The 18458-nt window shown below is 39.1% G+C and overlaps 1 protein-coding gene across 1 annotated transcript in view; it reads right to left on the bottom strand.

Annotated features, from left to right (window-relative positions):
• COL8A1 (collagen type VIII alpha 1 chain) overlaps positions 1 to 11018 on the bottom strand; it is an 87238-nt gene extending 76220 nt beyond the window's left edge. Inside the window, 1 exon segment of the mRNA XM_050333127.1 lies at positions 10916 to 11018. The gene's annotated coding sequence lies outside the window, so the exon portion shown is untranslated.
• Between the last annotated feature and the right edge of the window lie 7440 nt (positions 11019 to 18458).

Raw genomic sequence — 18458 nt, 5'->3', positions numbered from 1 at the left:
CCAAAATGTGGCTGTCTGGTTTGCCCACAAGTATCTGGGCATTTTGCTTGGCAGGCATGGATACTGGCAGTTGTTTGGCATTTTGATTGCTGCCCCAACTAGTGTCTATTCTTTCTCTGCTGAAGATGGAAGAATACACTTGTGGTTAAATCACTGGCCTAGGGATTAGGCAAAGTGTGTTCTGCTCAGATTTTAGTCTGCATCCTTGGCCAGGTCACTTAAGCAAGAATTTTGAAAAGTGCTCAGCACCCACAAACAGGATCAGATTTTTCAAGGGCTCTCTGCTTCCACTGAGGCAGTGGCCAGATGATCAAAGGAACTTCTCAGAAAATTTGGCTGCAAGTGTCATTGCGAGAGCTACTGGGTGCTGAACACTCGTGAAAATCTGGTTCTCATTGAGGTGCCCAGATGGGAATCAGGCTCTCCAACTCGCTCCCATTGTGATGGAAAGACACTTGAGAATCTGACCAGGAGCAATCTCTTGAAATGCTACACTAGCAGCTTTCTCTGTGCCTCGATTTCCTCTAAAATGAGAGTGATGTGGCCAGGGTGTGTGTAAGAATAAATTCATTAATCTATTGTATGTGGTGTTCTTGGATGCTTCTGCAGCCAGGAGAGGGAGGTGAAGCATTAGTAATATAGTGTCCTTCCAGACATACCAATCATCTGTGTAAACAAGAGTGTGTTAAAGTGACTGGAACAGGAGTCCAGGAGCCAGCTTTGCTGTATGTACAATTTATAAACCTTCAGATTCAGGAGCTGTTGCTCTTTGACTCAAACCCCTGATCATGAATCAGGGCTTCACCATGCTAGGGGCTGTAACAAATAGATCAAAAGGACTCACCCTGAAAAACCTTTGTGCTAAACAAAGCAGGGCAGGGACAATACATTGTAAAGAAATGATAAAGCTGTTCCATTCAGCTGTTTGGCTTCTGAACTCCCTGCCTGTTGAGTACAGTAGTTTTATCATTTCCTTTCCTCCCAGGATATTTCTTTCCTCACATCCCACCCAAGTGTTTGGTATTTTTTTGAGAGTTTTGGGGGTTTAGAATTTCAACTGTACAGGAATGGTTACTCTTCTTATACTAGATACCCCCATACAGTAGTATTTTTTGCAGGTGGGATTTTTGGATTTTAAGACCGTAGAACCTTAACTTCAAAATGGGAATTTTTTATTTTTTTTAATTTTTTAAACGTAGAGTGGCTTTAATTTTGCCTCCAGATGGGGAGATCTGAAAGGTCCTGAACCTCCTGTGGTGCGTGCTGGAGCAGCCTTCCTTCTCTTTCTCAGCAGCCTCCCCTCACATGATTCGACATTTTCTTCCCAGCTGAGAGTGGAGCCCCCCCCGGCGCCCCCTCATTTTTGGCCTTCCAGCACTGTCCGCATCTGTGCGAGCTAATGATCCCCAGATCCTCCTCCTCAAAGGGGCACCGAGGGCTGGCACGCACAAGTGAAGCCCCTGGGGCTGTATCTCCGAAACCCAAGAAACCTCAAACGCATTGTGTTTCCATAAACGCTCCTCAGCTGACTGGGCTGTGGGGAGTTTCTGCTCTCTTCAACCCTCGCCTCTCCTTTGGGAACGGCAGGCACAGGCTTTAAATCAACTCTTGGGGTGTCTGTGTTCAGAAATGGCGCTGATGTTAGAGCGTGACGGAACCACAGCGTGAGGCGGTACCAGCGGGGGGGGCCCGGGCTGAGAGATGAGGGACCCTGAACCACGGCTGCCCCCTGGCCTGGGCTGGCCCTGCCCTTGCCCACAGCCTGGTTTGGGTGAGCTGTCACCACCCTGCCGGGCGATGACAGCTTTCCTCAGGACTGAGGAGTCATCGCAGGTAGTGGCCTGTTGGGCAGGATGGAGCCTCCAGGGTGCCCCACGGTTTGGTTTGGTTTTATTTTAAAGCAGACTACAACGCCATGAGAACTGAATTGTCGCTAAGCGGAATCAGTGGAATCGCTTGTTGCAAAATGTGTAATATGTAAAATTTTCTTAGGAAAGGAAGTTCTTTATTGTTTGATCTTTGTACGCTGTCAAGCCTAATCAACGAGAAGGGGGATTTAATCTTTGAAACAGAGCAGCTTAACAAGGAAACTCTAAGTGATAGCCAGGCATTAGAAAAACAGATCACTTGTTGGCAGAATTGTCTTAAGGTTTAAGGCTTGATCTCAGACCTAGGGGGAGGTTAACAAAGCTTGGGTAGTAGGATGCCCACTGATAGTGGACACAATGAATGCAGAATTTATGGGCCACAAGGACATCAGTGGAACTCCCAAGATAAGGAAGAAATGAGTAACACCAAGTCAGCTTGTGCTGAAATCAGCTCCAACTGTGTACAAGGTAATTCTGGCAGGGGCAGATCGTGACCACTGACTCACAGATCATCAACCTAAGAAACCCACCAACTCAAATAAGAGAAAAACTGGGCATGTGGACTAATTAGCATGAGAAACGAGAGAATCATTAACCAGTAGAAGACAGAATACTGATCAGTAAGAGAACTATGTAACTTGCAGCCAATGAACATTATTTCCTTTCTTTGCTAAAATGTGCAAATAGTAAAAAGTTTGAATAGTTGGTGTGCTTGATTTGTAGAATTCCACTGAGCACCCACACTTGCACAACTCTGAAATAAATAATCAATGTCTCTCTCTAGTGTGTAATTATTGGCTTGTTGCACACTGGGTAATGAATTTGCTTTTTGTGAACAACATGCTGACCCAAACTCCCTGCTATCTTGATGGCTTTGGGGCATTAGGTACAATATTTCATGTTTTCCTGAAGTCTCAAAGAGACTTCAAAGGAGCTGAATGAGCAAAAATATTTCTCCTCATCATCTCTGGTGGCAAAGAGGGAGAAATGAGGAAGGAAGGGTTTCTGCACTCTGAGCTGAGGTCTGTGATGTTGAGTGCCCCTGAAAGTGCCATGTTGTTTCTTCAGTTAGCTCCAGCTTTGGTAGGACTTGCAGGAGCAGCCTGCGGTCTCACAGCTGCAGTCATTATTTTGAAGGATAAGGCTGTGTGTATGATTGTTGCATTGAAAACATAATAGGTTTCTGCTTATTTTTTAAATACTTGTTTTCATGAGATAAGCAGTCAGTAGAAAGTTCAAAGCACATGCAGAAAAGAAAATGACCCTGAGAAATCACAAATTCAGTTTCTTCTGCTTTTGTTTCAGTCCTTTTGTATTGAGTTCTGGAGAGTGTTCAGCATAGGAGTGATGTGATGTTGAAGTGTTCAGCATAGGAGACAGATGTGATGTTGAAAATACAGGGTATTTCAAAAGAATAATATAAAATATTCAATGCGAGTGAATGCTGAACTCAGTGAAAGCAGTTTTTGTGCTTGAAATTTGCATCTAAAAGCTATCTTGTCCTGACAGTGGAACAGAAATATACCATAAGAATCACATGCACAAACTAAACATTAGCTTGGATTTAGAGATGAAGTATTTGCAGGTAGTTGCTTAAGAACAATCTAAACCAGAAATGAAATGAAGGTGACATTACAAAAGACAGCTGAGATAAATGGATTTCCTATAAACTACAATTTAAAAACCATCTGATAATTTTATATCAGTAGATAAATAAAAAGAAATTACTTCTAAAACTTAATCTTTAATTGAGTATGAGGATTCAATGTTAAACGTATGGTTTTCTGTATGAACAGTGTTTTTAGGTGAGACTAGTAATGCAAACTTAGGGAACAATCCTAAGATGTTTTCCATGTTTCTGGATGCAGTAAGTTATACTCAGATTTCCAAAAGATAATAACAGTCTGTAGGAGTTTCTAAGCATGAAAACCAAAAAACCACCCTTGCAATGGCATTTTGGACTGCACAGACCTCCTAAACTGAGGTAGGCTGGCTGAACAGGAGGAGAACAGGAATCCCTGTAACAGACACAGAATATCCAACTACTGCACCACTTTCTTCTGTGGAAGACAGAAACTGCTGCTGTGTCTGCACCTGTATGCACATACAACAAAGCAGTTTGGAGGTCTCATGGCCTGGACTTGAATGCAGCTTGTGTGCACTGTAGGAACTGAGTTCGTCATGTACACCTTCATCCTTCACTGGAGCATATTTTTGGAACTATTAATCTGTAAGGCTGAGATAGGATGGGACAGAATCCTTCCAGTTATTGCCTTGTTAATTCACTTAGGGAATTACTACTTAATAAATAGTCAGGGTAGGTCCTGTGAACTGACATTCAGCCTCTGAATTACACATTGAAGTACTGAGGCTTGTCTCGTAATCTGCAGCAGCATATCACAAGATGTACCCACAATGACTACTGCGGTCTTGGAATACATTCAAGTGGAGCCTAATAATGATTACAGCCATTTTTGAAAGCACAACTGGATTTTACTAAGCTCTGCCCACCTTCAGCAAAAGTCTGTCCGTTCATTGGAGGGCTTATGTTCTGTTTCAGAGTTCTTTTTTCTTTTTCTTTTCTTTTCATTTTTTTTTTTTTACCCTGAGTTAACCAGAACTTGGCTTTGGTCCTTTAAATCCTTCTCCCTATCAACTCAGCAACCACAGAGGCAGTTTATTACTGAAAAGAAATCTAAGAATCAGTTTTGGCCAGCATTGTCTTGGAAAGTTCATTTTATTAACATGGTTTTGGTTTTATTTCAAAAACACTTTGACAATCACTGACATTTTTGGAACCAGTAAAGCACAAGAGACTTACTGCTAAAGGCCTAAGCTTTGCATTTTTCTGCAGCAAACAATGTGATGTGCTACTATGGTAAATTCAATTCAAGCCACTGGCTGAAAGGAAATAAGTACTGAATGTTGCCTTTTTTTCCTTCATTTTCTAAAATATGTTTTGTATGAATGCTAGTGCTTCTGAGATATACTTGTTTAACTACTCTTCGCTTATTTGCTTTTTATCTGTAGTGGAGGTGACAGCTACATCAGTACTGGCAATGTAAAGTTTCCTCACATGCCTGCTTTTATTGTTCAACTTTGACCTAAAGTAACTATCTCTTGACGTTTTGCTGAGATTTGCCAGCAAAGGTCCCAGATTGTGTTTTATATTAATGTCTATCAACTGAGAGTTCAACTAAGATCACCTAATTCACTTAGAAAGAAATACTGGGAAATATCTGAACATTTTTTTTTGGGGGGGGGGTTGGTTGTTGTTGTTTAAGGCAAGCTGGAGGAGAATTTCTGGTCTGCAAGCTACATAAAGACCCTTTTTCTAATACTTTGCATTCACTGGAACTCCGTGATGGCGGGAAGAATGCAAGGGCAGGACAGAGGTAAGTCGTGTGCTGGCATAAGCAGACTTGACTGCTAGATTTCTTCAGTGGATTATATTTGATTATATTTGGTTTATGTGTCCCTGGGGCTGTGCCATCTTCCATTCTGTCCCTTTGAAAACTGTCGAGTAAGTGAGAGCAATGTTAGCATCTCCATTTCAGGGACTGCAGTATATTATATACATGTGTTGTTGCTTCACATCATAAGTGGGTTTTGTTTTACTGCCTGAAATTTTCAGTTGCAAAAATGGTTAAATACTTTGTTTGAAGTTCCCTATGCAAATCCACAGTGTGCTACTGTCAACTTCTTACTTTCAGGGAGAAGAATGCAGCAGTATGTTGGTCTGAAGAGAGTAGTTGCTTTTTTAGTTAGCAGGAAACATATGCTGCAGATGTTTCAAAGTTCTGGCTTTTAATATAGCTTTGATATCTGCTATGTCAGGCTGTTAGTTTTGACTGATTCTCCCTTTATTGGGATGGATTTTATTTATTCTATATGTTGCTGTGATAGACCCCTAGCAGCTGAAGTGAACTGGCATAGCTGATCCAGGAGTTTGTGATTTTTAGTGCTATGGCTACTTATTTAAAATAGAAACTTAAGTTTGCAATATATTTTTTTCGTCTCAACTTTATTTCAAAGTGACAGTGTAAATTGTATGATGTCTTTGTGTAGCTGTATAACCAGGTTATTTCCCTATAAGAATGGAGAAGAACTAGTTAGGTTCTTTTTCTCTTTTGTTTTGGTTTGTGATGGGGTGTTTTCTTGCTGTTTGTTTTGGTTTGGTTTTTTTTTAAGGTTGGAGTGTTCTTTTTGGTACCGTTTGTTTCTTGCTTGCAAATGTATTATGAGTTCTCAGAAGCTGACATTCTGAAGTGTTACAATTCAGGATTGCCAAGAATATACGTGATAAATGCCCACATGTCTCTAATCTGAGTGTAACCAACACACAACACACATTTTCCTTGAGGAGCTGTAAAAAGCAAGGTGTGCATATGGTGCATCCCAGAAAGATGCTCTGGCTGTGCAGTGTTACGAATGGCATTGTTGCTAGCACGCTTCTCAAATCCTAAGTGGAAAGTTTCTTACCTACCAGGAAGCCCATATTATTTTTGAGTGCCCTCATATTGAACTCAGTGTAGCTGTTGATGAGCCCCTACAAAGAATGATGTCCACATACGTGCACAGACACCATAGTCATCAGTTTACCGCAGGCACACAGCACTGGGAATAGAACTTCAGACCTTCGCCTCCGCAAACACAGCTGCTCATCTGGCCGTGGGCTTTGTAGCCAGCAGAGGGAACTGATAAACACTCTCCTAAGACTGCTGTATGTATTTTTTTCTAACCAAAAGAGGGCACTGATTTTCACTCCCTTTTGAAAAGGGTCCATTTCATGTCACCCTTCAACAGTTTCACCTGCCGTTCAACAGGCGACAGAATTACATTCATCTTGCTTTTGTTATAAAATATGGACTTGCATGAAGAAGTTTTAATCATCGAAAGATGTCCCTAGACTGCACAGTGGTATTAATCCCCTGCAGTGCAATTATGAGACATTAAATTCCTTACACATCAAGACAATTACAGAAACACTTCCAACATTTCAGGAGTACAGGGAGAACAAGCACAATTGTTTACTGATGACTACAGAGAATAGGCACAGTTATTGCACAAGACCCACAAAAGGCTTCAGAACCATCGTTATCTTTTTGAACCCAAAACTTTTGATGGAGGGGAATTCTGTTAGCATAAAGAATAGATCTCACTTTCTGGAGGGAAAGGCACAAAAAAGGAAAAAAACACTTACACAAAACTCTAGGAAGCGTAAGTGGCAAAAATAAGAAACTTTTGTACAGTTAAATGCAGCTGTTTGTTGTTTTTTTATGAGACAGAACAAGCAACCTCTGATGTTTTTGTCTTCTCTTGTTTCTTACTACAGTTCCTCTATTGAACCATTGGTCTTTTAGAAGTATGACAATAGTGAAAATTATAAATTATATCCCTGTGGAAGGAAAGAACTTCCAGCTTAGAATAACTGGAAGACCAAAAAAGTAAGGGAAAATATAGGGATATATTTAAGCTTACGAGATAAAACTTAATCTTACCTCCCCTGAGATATATAGCAAGACATAAAATAAGTGACCAGAAAATTCTGCCATGTAGTTATGCTCAGGGATATAAGGAAATTGTCCTGTCTTCTACAGTAGGTAGTGAGATGACCATTAATGATTCTTTTTCTAGTCCTCCATTTGCCTCTCACACATTCACCACCTTATCTATGACCAGTGCTTGCTTAGCAGTAGTTTTTAATTTGAAAGAATAAGAGACAAGGCCTCCATCCATACAGCAGTAACTAGAAACTGAGCACCAGAATGTGTTGGGGGTTGTTTTGTTTGTTTGTTTGTTTCCTTGAAAATGCAGTATTTGTGAGGCCATGGGAGCAATTACGGGTCTGTACCCTCATAAATTAACTCTAGAGTTGAAAACTGAAGGGATAGGGCAAAGCTGGTGGTTGGGTTTTTGTTTGTTTGTTTTAATGGGTGTGAAATTATATCCTATATGTTTATAGAAGTGGCACATGATTGCTGATGTAGAAGAGAAAGGAAGAATATATTCTGCATCCCTAAAGATCTTTCGAATAATTTTGCTTAAGCATCATGTGCTGCTCTTTGAGCTCTTACTGCTACTGAGTTACCAAGGCTGAGTTCTTTTAGTTGTTGCCCATAATTTGTGGTCCATGGCAGTAGATCTCTGCTTCCACATCCTTCCAAGAATGTGTTGGTCTCCTTTAACCACAGAGCGTAAGAAAGAGCTGGGCATTTGGTTATTTGTTTATTTACACCCTCCAAGAAGGGTTTATTTGTAAATCTTGTTAAGGGGTTTGTAAATGGTTTCCCAGGAAGTTTGAAAGTGTTAGGAGTAAATTATCTCGAGATTTGTCATTGGAATTCTCCTTGCTGTTCAGCCCTAAAGAGTCATGCAAAGACAGATCAGCTACAAAGGGTGGACTTTATAAGGATGAATACAAAATGAATTGTGGTATTAAAGTGCTGGCCTGGAACCCAGAAGAGCTAAATCTGACACTCTACCATGAATTTTCACTGTGACCATAAGCAAAAGAGTTCATATATTTAGTGGCAGCATGGCCAGAGGAAAACATAATCTCTCCCTATAAAGAATTGTGTGAAAATAAATTCATGAAGGTAAGAATGTTTCATAAGCAGTGATGGTGGCAGAACTATGCATAGGTAGCAGACAGTGATATGTTTATCCTGTGTTTCTAGGTATCTAGTCTAACACTTTGGACAGCACTGGAAGCTGCTGGCTTAAGTGGATATTAGTGCCCTAAATAAACACCTAAAAAACCTAAGCATAACTATGAGGAGAAATAGCTGAACATCCCTGCTTAATATTTAACTGGTCTGTGGCTAAAAAAATTGATACTGTCTCTTTATTTTGTTATTTTAAAATTTTATGATCATTACCCAAAAAATCTGAATTCCTTGTTCTCCCACTGATTCACTTTTTAAAATTATTGTGTTATAGCATTATTTTAAAATTACAGTATTTTTATTTTTCATTTTAATATCACTACACTTTAATCTTGTAAAAAGGAGTTTCAGATCAGCACAGAGGTCAATAAATGCATTCTTAGACATCTAAGTTCTCTTGGAGATCTGCTGGGTGTACTTTCCCTTCATCCCCTGCTGCAGTGATGCTAAGCTGAATTATCTACTCAGCTTAAGAGAGAAACTGCTCAGAGGAGATTCTGATCTAAATTAGATGCATTCCTTTGAAAAGAGTTTTCTTAATATGTCCTGCAATCCATTTTTCAAATGCCAAAACATTACATTTCACAGCAAGCTTTAACAAAAAGTATTTTGCTATAAACACATTTCCTGTGGCAAAAGCATTTTTTAAAACATTTTTTTCTTTCCATGAACATTGCTCTGTCAAAATTTTTGATTTATCTGATAGAGTAAAATTCTGTGTGAACAAATGAGGCTTAACTGCCAGACTGTAGACCTAAATTCTGTATGTGTTACACATAAAATCACATATTGTGTTTTGCAACAGGGGTGTTTTTGGAAGGGAAAGGGAGGCTTGCTGTAAAAATCAGATGTTAACTAAGGAATAAAATTTTGTGGCCAGTCATGAGGAAAACAATTGGGCTCTATTCCTGTTTTCTGTGGGCAATTTATATGAACTCCTGGAAGCAAAAATAGTTTTGCTGTAAGTCTGCTGTAGAAAGCACTGCACTTTGTTTTTTGAATAGTTAAATTTGCTTGGGTTTTGGATTTTTGTCATTTGTTTGGGTTTTTTAAAAGATACTTATGTAATCTTCTAGGCAAGTAGCTGAAGGCAGTGTTTTCTTTTCCCTATTAGTTAGAATAGATAAGATATAAAATACAGAAAGAATCTTATATATAGTATGAAGTAAAGGGCATTTTGAGCAGAGTTCTGCTGTTGTTATACAGTGCTACAGCTTAAAATACTGCAGCTAACATGAGTACAGCTATATGTGGATATAGTTATTTCTTAGAGAAGGCTTTTTATTTGTGGAAAGATCAAAAAAGAGTCAATTTATAAAAATAATTGGGTATTAAAAAGAAAATATCATTCTTTACTGCAGAATGTATTGCATATTTACAGACAGCATTAGCTGCTTGCTTTTGGTAGTTCATGCTTTTCCTCCTCTCTGAGCACTGGAGAGAGGCATTCTAGGATTAGGATTTCTATGATGGAATTTCTCTAAACAGGTGACTGTGAGCTAAAAGTGCACTGACTCACACAACATGAAAAACTGGTACTGGTCACTAATAGATTCATCTCAGTGAGGATGGATAGATGTAGAGATGGGAGTGCAAATATAGTTGTGAAACAACTTACTTATTACTGTTTTAAATGTTCAGTAGCTGTCTCTGAGGCACTTAAGTATTCTTTCCTCTAGCATTAGAAATGCCTGTGTAGGCAAACCGTAGGCAAAATATAAACAAGCTGATCTAAAAATTTCATAGAGACACAAGGTCTGTTGTTCCAAGAAACAGAACTTTGTTGCTAAAATATGTACTTTAAGCATATTTGGTACCAGATGATGAATTACATCAGCCTTATGACTGTGCTTCTGTGAGGGCTTAAGTTCCATCACACTTTTTTTTTAAAGGCAGTGAAACACGTGAAGATGCACTTCAGTCCCAAGGTTGTTTCAATCTGGCTAGTAAATGATATTAGCAACAAAAACCAATCCCTTCCTTAAATTAGCACTAAGCACTTTTTTTCCCCTCAAACAGAATTTAAGGAAGCTTTGCAGTGAATTTTTTTTTTATAACTTTGACTGGACTGAGAGGGGAACTATTAAGAGGGATAATAAATTGTTGTAATTGGTCTGGGTATACTAATCTCTTCAAAATCAATCAGAAAAGGAGAGAAGACCTTTTCCCAGCCACAGTGTTTCCCAGCAAGATCTGCTTTTATTTCACTGCTAAAACAACAGACTGTTGCTAACTTAAATGTCAGATGACACTACATCTGAAAAAAAAAAAAGGGGGGTGGGGAGCCAGCACCACCCAGCAAGGCAGTGCTAGAGTTCACATTAAGACTTCCTCACGATAGCTGGTTAGAACAGAAACCTGAAGTAGCAGTAGTCTTACCTTGAGTATACAAGATCCAAGAAGAGAAGATCACTGGCTCAAAACACTGGAGGACTGAGAAAGTGCTCTGATCTGCTGCTGGTAGCATGCACTTGGCTTTTATGTGCAGGTGGGAGGAGCTGCTCCCTACGGTAGGTGGGCAGTGAGGATAGCAGGCAGACAGCCTTCAGAAGGCATTATACAGTAGGTTTTTGCTCTCTGGGGACAGAGAGAGAGGGAGAAAAAGCAAGCTGGATAGCATTCACGTGAGAAACAGTGTTGGATTTATTTGCTAATTTGTTTGTTTGTTTGTTTTTTCTGTCAATCTTCAGTTAGCTGAAGATTTTCTACTGTATTCGTTTCTCTAAATCTGAATCTCTGAATTATTCCAGTTGCAGTTACAATGCCACTAGGTCTCACTTCGGTTTTTGGAAGGATTTTTACAGCAGTGAGAAAATATTGCAAAGTCTTTTTCAGAATGGTTGGTGTTTCCCTTTCTAAAAAGGGATAGCTACAAAGAATCTGCCCCTTGATCCTTGAAGTTGTCTGTTTGCTCAGTGATTAAACTTCCTTTATATTCCAAATGTCTACTAGATCTCAGCTCCGGAACCCTCCTAAGTTTCTGTTTTGCTGAGCTACACAGCTTTTTCTTGACGCAGCTGTAACATGTTCCATCTACACACTGACTTCTCTAGCAGCTTAGTTTAGAGCAGTTTTATTGTTCACTGTGTCTGAGTTCTAAACAATTTTCCCAACTGGTATTCTTAAAAGGCAAATGTAGCCAAAAAGACAAACCAGTAGGAATAAGCATTCCTGGTGGTTTCTGTGTAAAATCATTCATTGTTCATTTTAACTCATTCATTGCTTTCAGGGCACAGAAGAGTGGATGGGCATGGTGTCCAGACAGTGGCTCCTGCAGGCAAAACAGACAGTGATACCTGTCTCAAATACACTAATTCTCTATTTGCAGTTATTTGCACATGTTCCTGCATGAGGCATCTGGGCCTGTATTATTTACCATAATACACAAGTAAAACCTGTGTTGTATTGGAACATTAAAGGGGGGAGAAACAGGAAGGGAAGGACAGTGGTATGCAATCAAAGGAGAGACTAGAGGTGCATTGTGACTTAAAATCCAGGGAGGACCAGACAGAAAAATGAATGAGAACCTTAGTTACAGAGCTGAGATAAACAAGTTTGTAGCAGGGTTTGTGGAGATGAGATATGATGCATACTGCTGCTTGCACCAAAGGGCTAAACTGGTCACTAGATAAGGAGGTATAAGATGCTTTTTTTAAAAAAACCAACCCTCTACTAAGTGAGTTGATCAGACATATTTAGTTGCATACAACTTTATTTGGTTTTGTCTTTTTAGAAAAAGGCTTACAAATCAAGCAGCCATCAACCTGGATGTCAGTGTTATGAGGCAAAAGAAGCTTCATAACCTTGGTGATGTCCTGTATGAGAGCTGGGACTGTCAAGCTGAAAAGAACTGGTGAAGTTGCTAATATTTCTTACAGGTATTGATTGGATTGCTGCTGTATAGGGCATTTTATATATTATGCAACTATTATTAATATATTATATTCATAAAAATATATTAATATTAAGCAAAATATTACAACTAATTGGGAAAAGAAGTCATGTTATTTTGTATGTCTACAGTTCTCATTCAGGAATGAGTTTCTGCTCTGAAGAAATTAGTGTGCTTTTAGGAAGGCTACATGAAGTAATTGTAAAATGGGAATAGGGAAAGCAAGGGTACAAGTTACTGCAATAGGTTTATGTATTTCGTTCAGTTATGGCACCTTGTAGTGGTTCAATGACTAAATGATATATATAAAGTGGAATTCTACTCAGCTAGCATATAACCAATGAAATGATTTCATACTTAGAAAAATCTAAGTTGAGACTTTCAGAAAAAAGAGAGTAAACAGATACCCACGTCTTTATCTGATGATTAAACTTTTCTTACTGTCTCAAAATTTCTGAACTTTCTGTAGGTCCCTTCTAAAATCAGAGGATACTTCTATAAACCCAATGCCATCTAAAGGTACCTTTTAATGATCAAGCTCTATTTTATTTTCTAGGGATCAAAACTTCAAATGTAAAGGACTAGCTGTATGTTGATATATTTTTGTTTGTTTTTTTTAACTCTTGACCATAAACTTCAGGTGCTAAGCACCACTTCAGTTCTCAGAAGTGAGTCAATACTCAAACCAGCCCAGTGTAACTCTTCCCTACTCAGCGTGCTGTGCATACTGATGGTGTGTCCTACTGTACTGCAGGCTCATGGATAGCCTTCTCTTTTTATACTTCTAGAAGAGAATAATTAAATAAGTTTTTCTTGAGCTCTTTCCTTAATCTTAAAATTAAATCTTAATTTTAAGGGGAATCTTAAAACACTTTAAGTGTTGAATAAACCTATCAACACATAAAATAGGTTAAAAGTATTAGACTTACTTTAATGATTATTAAAGCACCACCGTAATGCAATTATATGGAAGATTATCTCATGAGGTTAGAACATTACACATGTATCTCATAGAATTATAGAATATCCTGAATTGGACTCAATGATTCTTGTGGGTCCTTCCAAGTCCTGGCCTTGCACAGGATCACTGCAAGAATCCCTCCATGTGCCCGAGAGTGTTGTCCAAGCACTTCTTGAACTCTGTTAGGATTGGTGCCATAACCATTTCCCTGGGGAGCCTGTTCCAGTGCCCAGCCACCCTCTGGGTGAAGAACCTTTCTCTAATATCCAACCTAAACACCTCCTGACACACCCTCATGCCGTTCCCTTGGGTCCAGTCACTGGTTACCAGAGAGAAGAGATCAGTGCCTGCCCCTACCCCTGCCCTCAGTCTCCTCTTCTCCAGGCTGAACAGACCAAGTGACCTCAGATGCTCCTCATACAGCTTCCCCTCAAGGCCCTTCACCATCTCTGCTGCCCTCCTTTGGACACTCTAACAACTTAGCATCTTTCTTATACTGTGGTACCCAAAACTGACACAATGTTCAAGGTGAGGCCGCCCCAGGTCAGAGCAGAGCGGGACAATCCCTCTCTCAGCTGGCTGGTGATGCTTGGTCTGATGCCCCCCAGGACACGGTTGGCCATCCTGGCTGCCAGGGCACTGCTGACTTCAACTTCCCACTGACTTGGAGCCCTGGGATCTCTTTCTGCAGGGCTGCTTTCTAGCCTCTTGTTCCCCAGTCTGTATATAAACCCATGGTTGCTTTGTCCCAGGACCTGTGGGTTTCTGGTCACTGCAAGACTTATCTTCCCTAATGAGATTTTTAGTATAGGGAGCTTTATCAAAGTATCTGTGGGAGATTTGATTTAGATCATCACATGATCAACTGGATTTCAGGGCACACTGCCAGGCTGGACAGTAAATTCAATGTGGACACATGGCAGGAAAGGTTGTCATGTTTCTACGACTAGGACTGATGTCCAAACTCTCCATTTCCATCTGCCTTTTAAAAATAAAATCCATTCTTGCCTGAAAATATCTAGCTTTGCCATGAGCTTCAGAGAATTGTTTGAGGCAGCCTAGGCTTTCCAAAATCTGTGTCAGGTATTTGCTTTACTTGATGGTAGGGCTATACCCATAGTGCAGAATAGAACTGTTTGTAAGGGAATCAACTTCATGGAAGTACCTTGGACTCAGTTAGATGGTTTGACCACACTTTTGAGAACAATGCATGTTTTCAGTGAGTTTTCTGTTAAATTAAATTAATTAAATTGTTAAATTAAATAATTAAATTATTAAATTAAATTTGTTCCAGCATACAAAGCATATGTCAAAGAACAATTACTAACACAAGTGGCATCATTCTTAAAAGACAGGTTAAAACTATAGCTGGGCAAATAAAATGCATTTCAGTCTAGGTTTTTTAGAAGGAGATAAGCCAGAATTCCTGCATCTGTTCCATAAAGGAATTAGGTGATTACTCCCAGTTTGCCTTGAATGTGACAGAGCTAAAATAGTGTGGTTGAATGTGTTAGTCGTAGATGGAGAAGGAATCAGCGTGAATAGACTGGGAGGTTGGACCTTTGCAAATGAATGACCATTTGTGTAGCACCACAGCAACAGCTCAGGTAGGTGGTACTTGCTCTTTGGCAGGATTATCAAAGGAAGAGGGTCCCCAAACAGTTAGATAACATGGTGATGACAGAAGATTAGCTATTAAGATCAAGGTGTCAGTGTTGTTTTTTAAACAAAACCCAAACAGTATTAGAAAGAGACCTCCTAACATTAAGTGGGATACTGCAGACAATAGCAAGCTCGTGAAGTAAAAGTTAACTCCTCTAAGTATCATCTATAAATGTAAAAATTCCATGATTCAACAAACAGGAAAACATTTCAGGTTTTGTTTTGGTGGTTGTTGATAGAAAAATATTCTGAACAGCTTACAGGCAAATTTCTGTTAACCTATGCAACCCTCATGTAAATATATTCTTCTTTTAATCTTATTTGACTGTGGGATCACAGACACCAATAATTTCTCCATTTGACCAGTGTTATATTTTATTAACCTAGGGTTTCAGGCACCGTTCTATCTTCTGTCATGCTTCCCATTGTTGTGAGTTTTATTCGAAGTCTTTCCAGCAAATTTGCCTTTTAAAGAATTAAATGTGATAGTGTTGCAGTTTTTATAGAGCATTTTTGGCTGATTTTTTTTTTTTTATAGTGAAGATTGACAAACTTAGAGGGGAGAGTAACATGAGAGAGTGAAGAGTTTTCAAAGTACAGCACAATTAAATTTGTTTTCTCTGCATGATACTGAGAATATGTCTGATATTGCCTTTCAGATTTGCATCTGTAGATTAATGCCAGTTGGATGGTCTGGCTACAGAATCACTGTAGGATGCAAAATCAAGATACGTTTTGGAATTGCAGACCTTGCATTCTAGATAAACATATACCTAAGGCCTGACTGTGTGGAGGGAGCATATGTCTACCTCAAACAATGTTTCCTCCAGTATTACAAGGTTCACTCTTTAGCTAATAGCCGGATAGAGATAGAATTGAAAATAAGAAACAGAAAATAATTGATACAGACTGTTCTCTAGCTGTAAGTAATACCATTTTGTATGTCTTGACTGTGCTGATTCTGTTGTGTCCACCAGTGAAAAGGGAACGCAGTCCAAAGTTCCAAGTATCAGTTCAATCAATCCAGCCTCCAAATCCATCATTTATCTCCTATATTTACTGAATTCCTTTATCTGTGTGTCAGCTCTGGAATTTCCACTGCGATTCACTAGCTGATGTTGATGCTTACCATACCAAGACAGAAAAAAAAAACCAAGTCACATATTTTTTTAATGGAGCAACTCTCTACAGTCTTAACTTAAAGACTGTCAGTTTTAGAAAGTATGTGATACAGCATAAGCCAACTTGAACACACAAAAGCTGGGAGCTCACAGACTGGGGAAGCAGTTCTGCTAAAACAATGGGAGAGTCTTGCTAGACAGCAAACGGAATGTGAGCCAGTAGTAGTTTGTGGCAGCAAAGAAGGACAACATTCCCTTGGACTGTAATAATAGGAGCACAGCCAGTAGCTTGGCAAAGCGATTATCCCCCTCTACTCAGCACTTACTAGGCCATATTTAGAAGAGCATGTCCAGTGTCGAGCCTCCTAATGCAAGAAAGGTGTCAGTGAACTGGGCCCAGTTCCGTGGAGGGTCCCTAACATTGTCTTTGGGGCAGCAGCATCTGCACTGTGAGGAGAGGCTGCAGGAACCAGGAGGAGCTGGTTGGTTGGTGAAACTGCAGACTCCATCCTTGAAAGTTTTCAAAAACCAAGTAGATAAGCCTTGAGCAACCTGATCTGCTTTCATGGCTGACCCTCCTTCAAGCAGGGAATTGGTTTGATTAGAGAACTAATGTTCCTAATTATGCTGCACTCAGATGTTATTTTACAAAACCAGTGAGGAAGTTTTCACACAGGTGATGTTGTACAAGGGTTCAGATTATCTGGGTTTCGGCTCATCTGCATTTAAGAGAGTGGCACATTGGCCCAGGGAATGATCAAAGCTGATAAGTTGTCCCTGTATTCAAGTTCAGTGTTTGTACATTTCTGAAAAATAACGAAGATTAAACATGGAAGTCGTAACTTTTAACATATGATTGAGGATTAAATAAGACTTGTCTTCAGTTCCAGTGGAATGTGCTTGGTGGCAGTATTTTGCATTCCGTTGTGTGCATTTTGAATATTTTTCTTTTAAATAAGCTTCCTGAAATTTTATTTAATGAAGCCAAGTGGCACACATTTTGGCTGTAACATATATATATTCTTTTGAAACTTTCTGCCAAAAGGTTGTATAGTGTTTTTTATTATAAAAAGATAATTTGTGCTCCGTTTCAAATGAAATATAGCATCCTTGGGAAAATATATTTCTGATCAAAGGAAATACTTGGCCCAGTGACACTGAAGTTAAAAAGAGAGTGAAACAGAAGTTGAATAAAAATGTTCATGTTTTCTTATCCATCTCTACCACACAGGCCTTATGCCTTATCTCACAGATATTGCTCACTTTTTAACTACGCAATTAATCAATTTTGAAATAATACACAATTTTTGCTGTCTTACATCAATAATAAATTCCTTTCCCTTCTGCAAAACAAAACAAAAAAAGGCATATAGAGACAGAATTGAATTATTTATTTTGATTAATGTTCAAACTGCTAATATTATGAGAAAATCACTACACCATAAGAATTTGATCCTAAGCATCGTAACTATTTTTCTTCAGGACTGGGGTAAAAGTAGTTTTATTACATATTTAGTTATTGGTAAAATAACTTTCAAAATCTAGTAACTGAGATTTTTAAAATTATTTTTTTTTTTAACTCAAAAGTGGCATAAACTGTTCAGGGAATGGACATGTGGGAACTTTGCAGAGAACACCTAAAATACATCTTGTAGCAACAACCCTAATTTTCTCCAAATTGCATCAAATTTTAGTGTTGGGGGTGCCAGGGTATTATTTACCCTAACTCCTGAAAATACAGTGTGAAGGAAGCAGGCCAGTTTCTGCTCTCAGTTGTACTGTGGCAAAACAGGAGCATGAGCAGGGACGTGAGTGGCAATTCTCACACAGATTTCGGTGGAGTTGCTTTGCAATCCTTCATTCCATTTCCATCTTCTTACTTTGCTGCAATAGATCAGAGCATGGCCTGTGGAGCGTTTAGCAAAGGACCTGTCAGCTCAGTGCCATTTGTAAGTCTTTCTTTGATTCCATCATTTTTATTATATATATTGGCTGTATTCAGTCGTACTGATTTTGGTTCACAGTTCATTGTTTCCATTGCTGTTTTTTAATGTAGACATTAAACAGTTCTAGCTTGTTCCCAAGAACCATAGGCTCACTTCATGTAAGTGAAGGACTAACACAGTTTTCTTTTCCCCTACTTTGCTTTCCTCTCACCACACCCCTCACTTTTTTTTGTTTTTTTTTTTCTCTGACAAAGTGCTTTAATGAACTTCTAAAAGAGCAGACAACTCTGAAAACAAGTCTTCTGAGTTCATATTGGCATGGTGATGAAGAAGACATTTG

Source organism: Myiozetetes cayanensis, unplaced genomic scaffold (genome assembly GCF_022539395.1).
Source record: "Myiozetetes cayanensis isolate MyiCay16 unplaced genomic scaffold, myiCay2020 scf5-8, whole genome shotgun sequence".
Taxonomy (NCBI): domain Eukaryota; kingdom Metazoa; phylum Chordata; class Aves; order Passeriformes; family Tyrannidae; genus Myiozetetes; species Myiozetetes cayanensis.
Note: the sequence above shows the minus strand (reverse complement) of the source record. Positions and strands in the feature narration are given on the sequence as shown.